This window comes from Cynocephalus volans, chromosome 12 (assembly GCF_027409185.1).
Source record: "Cynocephalus volans isolate mCynVol1 chromosome 12, mCynVol1.pri, whole genome shotgun sequence".
Classification (NCBI taxonomy): domain Eukaryota; kingdom Metazoa; phylum Chordata; class Mammalia; order Dermoptera; family Cynocephalidae; genus Cynocephalus; species Cynocephalus volans.
The window spans coordinates 100,646,181-100,654,628 of record NC_084471.1 but is presented as its reverse complement, the minus strand read 5'-3'; positions in this window follow the sequence as shown (position 1 = coordinate 100,654,628).

The window sequence follows — 8,448 nt, the reverse complement described above, 5'->3', positions numbered from 1 at the left end:
TGGAAACCAAGAATTTCCTGTCACAGATAAAAATTTGGGGGGCTGGCCAGTTAGTTCATTTGGTTAGAGCCTGGTGTTGTACCCCAAGGTTAAGGGTTCAGATCTCCATATTGGCCAGCCACCAAAAACAAAATAAAACCAAAAAATTGGGGTAGAAAAGAATGCCTAAGAGAACAGCAATGGGAGAAATGCTCTCCAAGTTTCTGAGTAGGGCTCCCTACGTTCTGTCTGTCCCCCATCCCTAAACCTACATCAAACTTGAAGCACCCAGGAGGGAGTAACAAATTCTTAAATAAGTTTAGTTAAAGAAGAGCAAAAGACAACTGCGTGGCCTTAGGGTGAAGCCTGAGGAGGCAGCAAGCCTGGCAGAGGAAAGGTTCTGTCTAGCAGGAAGCCACACAATAGATTAGAAATGACAGAATAAGCTTAAGACTTTCCTTTTGGTGATGGTATCACAAGTGAATGCATGTGTCCAAACTCATCAAGATGTATACATCAAATGTTTGAAACTTTTGTGTATTGATTGTACCTCAATAAATCTTTAAAAAATGAAAGAAAGAAATGACTGCATAAAGAGGATTAGACAAATGGTTCCTGTGTTCCTAGCGGGACACAGTCAAAGGAAAAATCATTCCCGGGTGACCAAGATAGGCATGAACATGGCCTAGAAGATGGCTGAACCAGAAAGACTGGTAGTCCTGTGGACAGAGGGACACAGTGGTGGGGGCCGGTGTGGACTGAAGACCAGAGCCAGGTAGACCCTCATAATTCTCAACCAGTGCCAGTGTTGGGCAGGCCAGTGGAGACCTGTGGGGAGGAAGATGCAGCAGCGACCACTAATAACCAGGCAGCGCCAGCCCCATTCATGCTTTGACAGAACATATGTGCCAGCTCAGGGCAAAGGAGGATGAGGAAGGACCCAAAAATAACCGGGTTTATCTTGAACAGACCAGAATTACACACAGCCAGGGCAAGAGATAGAGATTAACTTTAGATAGACAAAAACAATGAAGGTGGTATTTAGCCACACACTTGTGCTCATGGTCTTTGACCTCATAACCACTGCATAATCAAATAATGGAAACAGGTGAGATAGAGATGGGCAGGGGCCAAAGAACCACAGACGGGAGAGAACTAAAAGGAATCACAGGACAGGCTGAGAAGGGGACACTTAAACTAATCCTAGAAGGTCAGATAGAATTTAGGGAAAAAAAACCTGATGGAAAGAAGTTCCATATAAGGAGAGCAGAATATGCACAGAATTGAAGTTGAGCTAAAGCATGGAGCCCTGGAAGGATAGAAGGAATTTTTTAAAGGACTTTATCTATTTATTTATTTATAGTTAATTAATTAGTATTTTACATTCAAAGATGTTGTTGCAGGACAGTGGGAGGGACAGAGTGGAAGGAGGTAGGGGGACGGAAGTGGGGGTGGGGGGTGGGCGGCAGGGCTGGCCTACGGCCGCCGGCTCCTTCGCTGGCTTGGTTGTGGACAGTGGGAGGTTAGGGCTGAGGTTCTCGCTCCCACCCCACCCCAGCTCAGGAGCCCAGGGAACCTCCAACTCTTTTAGGTTTTAGAGTTGTCTTTGGTGCTGTTAGACTTTTACTGGTTAATATCAAACTTGTGTCTGATCTTTGGGTATCTTGTTTTTTCTTTCAGTTCTGTGTTGGATTATTCACTGTTGCCACCACTTAAACTCGGTGCTGGAACTAATTTGCTATCATTTGCTTACTTCTAAAATGAGGGAACTCTCTGTGGGGACCAGCACTTGAGCTCTGTGGTTGAACCAAATTGCTTCATTGCTGCTGATTCTCTGAGGAAGATTTTTTGTGTGGCTCAGATTTTAATTGCTGACCTTGTAAGCACTTCTGGGTCTTGTGAGGTCCAGTGCACCTGGGTTATGTGGAGACTCTGATCTGGCCCTGAGTCATTTCAGCAAACTGCACCTGCAGTTCTATATTCATGACCAGTCTATGCTGAGTGGACCTGTGATGACTGGAGGGCAGATTAGCTGTCCATGTTGTGCCCCAGTGTTCCCCCAGTGGCCCATCTCCCCAGCCCCCAGACTCCAAATACTTCCCATGGGACAGGCCGTGCACTGGCCCCTTGCAAAGACTCACCGGCCTTTGAGTGGCTCCTTTTGTCAGTTGTCTGTGGCCTCTCGCTCCTATGTGGGTCCACAGGAACCCTGTTAGTGGCCTTGCTGGCCTGGGAACCACCAAGGCCCTCCATGCCCCTGCAGTTTCCAAGTAACTTCACACACAGGGCACAGCAGTACCTTTTAACAGCTCTTCCTTTGTCTGCTCACCAGGGTCAGTCTTGAAATGGCCAGGGCTCTAAAAGGTCAGAGCAGTCCCTTCTTTCTCTCAGCACAGATTCTCCAACCTTTATGAACTCCATAGGTCTCTCCTCCTCTTTCCCTGAGCTCTAGTGGTCCCAGCTTGGCAGTCTTTGCTTTTTAATAGTTGCAAATTGGTCAATTGAGGGAGAGAGTGACACTGGAGACTGTTTATTCCACCATCTTGATTCTCTCCTAGAAAGATTTTTAATGTGAGTGGAAAGTGGAGTAAGACGGGGTACAGAGGGTGGTGAGAAAGAAGCTCAAGTATTAAACTGGAGTTCTGAATTCAAAAGACTTTAGAACTTCTAGTTTCCAGGAAATACAGGGGGTAAAGTAAGAAGTTAAATGACACAAAAGACAACAAACAAATTCAGAACATGGGACAATCCTAAGGACCCATTTACGTCAATAAGTTAATGGCACGAAAAGAAAAGAGAGAGGATGCCCTTCACTAGAATAAGAGACCTAACAACCAAATGTAGGGAACCACCCAGGTTTTGTGGAACCCAAAGATTATAGAGTTTAGTTTCTCTCTTTAAGAAAAATAATACAAAATCATAAATACCAATTCGTGCAGCCCCTCGCAGGACCATAGAAGAGGACGGTGCAAATGAGAGGCCTCGAAACTTAAGATGCAGGAGAGCGATGCCCTCAAGATGGCAAAACAGATGATACCCAGTGCTGCTCCCTCCCACAGGCAGTCAATCTGCAACTATCAGAAAGCAAAGACGGCCAACCTGTGACTGTTACAGCTGGGGGAGGAGGAGAGACCCGCGGAGTTCATGAAGGCACGAGAGGCCATGGCAAGAGGGAGTAGAGATGCCTCCAGTCATTCTGAGCCCTGGTCACTTTTGAGGCAGCCTGGCACGGATTGGCGAGGAGCTGCAACACATGGATCAACTTCCAGAGCCAGCAAAAGGTGCAAAGACTCCTTCATGCGAACTTGCCTAGGTTCTGCAGGGAAGAGGAGACTTCATAGCACACCACACCAGCACACAGGAATGAAAGACCACAGGCAGGGTTCCCCTGGGTCCTCATGGGAGCAAAGGGCCCCAACCAACCAGAGAAAGGAACTACACAGAGAATGGTGAATCATCACGAAGGATACATACATGGCCTGCTTCATATGAAGCAGATGGAGTACAGAGAAAAGACTGTCCTGCTGGGGAAATACGAGGGGACAGCATAGGCAGCTAGTCTCAGGGTGATAGAACTGCAGGGGACACAATCTACAAGGCCAGAATTTGCACACATTCAAAACCCAGAAGTGATTAAAGTGCAATGTTAAAATCTGATCCGCACAAAAAGCCTTCTCCAGGGAATTAGCAACAAAGCAGCAATTTAGCTCAAGCACAGAGCTCAAGTTCTGGTCCCCAGTAGAAGTTCCCCCAGTTCAAAAATTAACAACAGGACAGCACATTAGTTCCAGTGCAGAGTCTAAGTGCTCGTGGTAGCTATTAATCCACCACAGAATGGAAGAGAAACCACAGACCAGAGACAAGGCTCTGATATTAAACAGTAAAGGCTGAACACAACCAAAGAACACCTATAAAATATAGAAGAGGGAGCAGTCTCTTCAAATGCCCAGGCATCAACATAAAGACATAAAGACCAAGAAAGAACAGAGAAATATGTCACCACCAAAAGAAACAAAGCACCAGCAGTGGACCCAGAGAAACAGTATATCAATGAAACGTCTAACAGAACATTCAGAGCAACATTCTTAAGGATGTTTGAAAAATCACACACACACAAAAAAATTAAATGATATTTGGGAAAGAATTCAGGAGCAGAAAAGAAACTAGACAAAGGAATACAATCAATTTTTAAAAACCAAATAAAATTTCTAGAAATAAAGAATACATTACCTAAACTGAAAAACTCGATCAAACAAAGGAAAGAACATATGAAATTACTCGATCAAACAAAGGAAGAGCATATGAAATTACTCAATCAGAGGAGTGAAAAGGAAAAAAAATAGAAAACTAAAACAGAAGTACAACAAATATGGAATTCTGTCAAGTGAAATAACCTCTGTATCACTTGCATAACAGAAGAAGAAAAAGGGAGACCTAGAATGAAAAACTGACTGAAATTTTCCAAAGTAAGAAGAAAGATGTTGGCACCAGATGCAGGAAGCTCAAAGGTCACCAATAAATTCAATCAATAGAAGAACCCCAAGATTTATCATAATCAAATTATCAAAAACCAAAACCAAAGAGAGAATATTGAAAGCAGTGAAAGAAACATAACATTCAACAGAGCCCCAGTGCATCTCTGAGTGGATTTGTCAGTAGAAACCCTACAGGACAGAGAAGAATGAAATGATATATTCAAAGTGCTGAAGGAAAAAGACTGTCAGCAAATATTTCTGAATCCAGCAAAACTAACCTTCAAATATGAAGGAGAAATAGTCTTTCCCAGAAAAATAAAAGCTAAGAGAATCATCAGCACTAGACCTGCCTTACAAGAAATGCTAGACGGAGCGCTTTGATCTGAAAGAAGACACCACAAAAGAGCAGAAAGAAAATTTTTGAAGGTACATAACTCATTAGTATAGTAAGGTCACAGACAACCTCAGAATACTCCAATGCTGTAAGGATGGTGAATAAACCATTTATATTACTAGTATGAAGACAAAAAGACAAACGTAGCAAGACTCTAACATATACAACTATCATATAAAAGAAAGGAAATATTAAAAGATGTAACTTGAAGCAAGAAATGTCAAAAAGTGGGAGTGGGGGGAAAATTATGCCAAAGTTTAGGTTGAATTTGCTCTTTCTTTTTTCTTAGATATGAAAGTTAAGTTGCTATAAGTCTAAAGTAATTTGTGAAAACTATAACATGTTTTTTGTAAGCTTCATGATAACCAAAACACAAAAATTTATGAGACACACTAAAAATAAATATCAAGAAATAAAAATATACTGCTAGAAAAAACCACTCGACCACAAAGGAAGACAGTAAGAACGGAAATAAAGATCTACAACAGCCAGAAAAAAGAAAAAAATAGCAAACTGGCAATAACAAGTCCCTATATATCAATAATAACCCTAAATGTAAACAAATTAAATGCCCCAATTAAAAGACACAGACCGATTGCCCTCTTATTGCAGTAGGCAGCATGTCAGTTTCATAAAAGACACAGAATGGCTGAATGGATTATAAAACAAGAACGAACAATGTGCTGTCAACAAGAAACTCACTTAAGCAATAAAGATACACACAAGCAAAAAGTGAAGGGATGGAGAAAGAGATTTGATGCAAATGGAAATCAAAAAAGAGCTGGAGTAGCTATGCTTCTATCATATAAAATAGACTTTAAGCCAAGGAAACTAAAACAAGATGAGGAAAGTCATTATATAATGATAAAGGGATCAATTCTACAAGATGATATAATAATTCTAAATAAATACCCACCCAGCTCTGGAGTACCCAGTAATATAAAGCAATTGCTATTAGACAAAACAGAAGAGATAGACTCCAACACAGTAATAGTTGGGGATTTTAACATCCCGCTTTCAGCCAAGAACAGATCATCCATACAGAAAATTAACCAGGAAACATCAGAATTAATCTACTATAGGCTGGCTGGAACTAATGGACGTATATAGAACATTTCATCCACCAGCAGCAGAATACATATTTCTCAGCAGCACTTGGAACATTCTCTAGAATAGACCATATGTTAGGACAGAAACAGGTCTAAACAAATTTCAGAAAAATGAAATCTTATCAACTACTTTGTCCAACAATAGTATGAAAGTAGAAATCAAAAACAAAAGGGACACTGGAAACCGTGCAAATACATGACAATCAAACAACAAGCTCCTAAACAACAAATAAGTCAAAGAAGAAATCAAAAAGGAAATTAAAAAATTTCTGGAGACAAATAAAAATGAAAACACAATATATGAGAACCTACTGGAAACAGCCAAAGCAGTTATAAGAGGGAACTTTACCACAATTAATACCTATATCAAAAGAAAAATAAAACCTTTGAATAAACACCCTAACATTACACCTCAGAGAACTAGGAAAATGAGAACAAACCAAACCCAAAATCAGTAGGACAGAAATAAAAAGATCAGAGCAGGAATAAATGAATTAGACGTTAAAAAAAAATACAAAAGATCAATGAAACAAAGAGTTGTTTTTTCAAAAAGATAAAATAAATAGACCTTTAGGTAGCCTACTGAAGAAAAAAAGAGAGAAAATTCAAATAAATAAAGTTAGAAATGAAAAAGGAGACATTACAATTGATACCATGGAAATACAAACAGTCATAAGAGATTACTACAAAAAAATATATTAAAACAAATTGGAAAACCTAGAAGAAATGGATAAATTACTGTACACATGCAACACACACCAATGTTGAATCAGGAAGAACTAGAAAACCTAAACTGACCAATAACAAGTAATGAGATTGAAGCAGTAATAAAAAGTCTTCCAACAAAGAACACCTTAGGATCAGACGGTTTCACTACCAACTTGATAGAGTTTGGATGTGCTGTCCCTGCCAAAACTCATATGGAAATCTGATCCCCAATGTGACAGCATTGGAAGTTGTTTGAGTCATGGTGGTGGATCCCTCATGAATGGATTAGTGCTCTCCCTGGGAGCAGGAGCCCGAGTGAAATCTTCCTCTATTAGTTCCTGCAAGAGCTGGTTGTTTAAAAGACCCTGGCATCTCCCCTCTCTCTCTTGCTTCCTCTCTGTCTTGCTTCCTCTCGCCATGTGATCTGCTTGTACCCGCCGGCTGTCTGCCACTTTCTGCCATGAGTAGAAGCAGCCTGAAGCCTGTTCCAGATGCAGCTGTCCCAGAATCATAAGCCAAATAAACCTCTGTTATTTATAAATTACCCAGTCTCAGGTATTTCTGTTATAGCAACACAAAATGGACTAATACACAACTTCTACCAAATATTTCAGGAAGAACTAATACCAGTTCTTCTGAAATTCCTCCAAAAATTGAAGAGGATGGAATACTTCCTACCTTATTCTATGAAGCCAGCATTACTCTCATATCAGAATTAGAAAAAGACACAACAAAAAAAGAAAACTACAGAACACTGTCCCTAATGAACAAAGATGTGAAGTTCCTCAACAGAATACTAGCAAACAGAATCCAACAACACATTAAAAAGATCATAACACCATGATCAAGTGGGATTCATCTCTGGGATGAAAGGATGGTTCAACATACAGAAATCTAAAAACACCATACATCACATCAATAGAATGAAGGAACAAAGCCAAATGATCATTTCAATAGATGCAGAAAAAGCAATTGATAAATTTCAACACCCTTCAAGATAGAAACACTCAACAAATTAGATATAGAAGGAATGTACCTCAACACAGTAAAGGACATATAACAAACTCACAGCTAATATTATATTGAATGGGCAAAAATTGGAGGCTTTTTCTCTAAGATCTGGAACAAGACAAGGATGCCCACTTTCCCCACTCTTATTCAATGTAATACTGGAAGTTCTAGCCAGTGCAATAAGGCAAGAGAAAGCAATAAAGGACATCTCAATCAGAGAGGAGAAAGTCAGCTATCCCTATTTGCAAATAACATGATCATGTACATAGAAAGCCCTAGAGACTCCACCAAAAAAGAAAACTACTAGAACAAATAAGTGAATTCAGTACAGTTTCAAGATACGAAAACAAGGCACAAAAATCAATAGCCTTCCTATACATCAATATCAAAATAGCTGAAAAGAAATCAAGAAGCTAACCCTATTTGCAATAGCTACCAATAAAATGAAATACTTCAAAGTAAATTTATCCAAGGAAGTGAAAGACCTCTAAATGAAAACTATAAAACACTGATAAAAAAAAAAATGCAACAGGACACAAATAAGTGGAAAGATATTCCATGTTCATGGGTTGCAAGAATTAAGGTCATCAAAATGTCCATATTATCCAAAGGACTCCAGACAGCTAAAGCAATTCATGAACAAAAAGAACAAAGTAGGAGTCATCACACTTCCTGACATCAAAATATACTATAAAGCTATAGTAACTAAAAGAGCATGATACTGACATAAAAACAAATTGACCAATGGAATATAATAGAGAGTCCCAAAATA